The sequence below is a fragment of the Silene latifolia genome, chromosome Y (genome assembly GCF_048544455.1).
Source record: "Silene latifolia isolate original U9 population chromosome Y, ASM4854445v1, whole genome shotgun sequence".
Taxonomy (NCBI): Eukaryota; Viridiplantae; Streptophyta; class Magnoliopsida; order Caryophyllales; family Caryophyllaceae; genus Silene; species Silene latifolia.
The window spans coordinates 36,433,490-36,434,114 of record NC_133538.1 but is presented as its reverse complement, the minus strand read 5'-3'; positions in this window follow the sequence as shown (position 1 = coordinate 36,434,114).

Genomic DNA, 625 nt, shown 5'->3' with positions numbered 1-625 from the left:
CCCCACGGGCTTCCCGGCCACCTTTTGTCCCCCTCCACCTACTGTTATCCCTGCGGTCATGGACCAAAGGGCGGTGTCACGTGTGTTGGGTGACTTGCGCAGGAGCTTTGATCAGCACAGGTTAGACACGGCTTTGGCTCTGTACCCAGTCTACGAGGAGTACGCTCGGACGGGGATGCTCCCACAGGGTGCCTGGACTCACCCGTCCTTCTTTGTTCCCCCGGTGGACGGTTACTCTCAGCCTGCCAGGAGACCTCCTCCCACGACTACTACTGCCGCTGCTGCTGAGGCGGAAGAGGAGGATGACTCAGGGTCAGATGAGGATAGTGGTTCCGAGTATGACGGTGGAGATTAGATGCTTGTGACCTCCCCTGTTTTGGCTGGTTTGGGGAGGTCGTCTTTTGTGAGTTTCTGATCCCTCTTTATTAGTTTCCTTTTACTTTGTTGTTGCTTATATTCTTCCCCATTTTGTTGTTACTGCTAGTGATTTGCTGCTGAGCACAATGAGGGCATTGTGCGTTTTGGTTTGGGGAGGGTATTTGCATATGTCTGTTGCATCTGCATTCGTTTTTTTATTGCATTTTAGTCACACGTTTATTGCATTTTAGCTTGCATTGTTTTAATT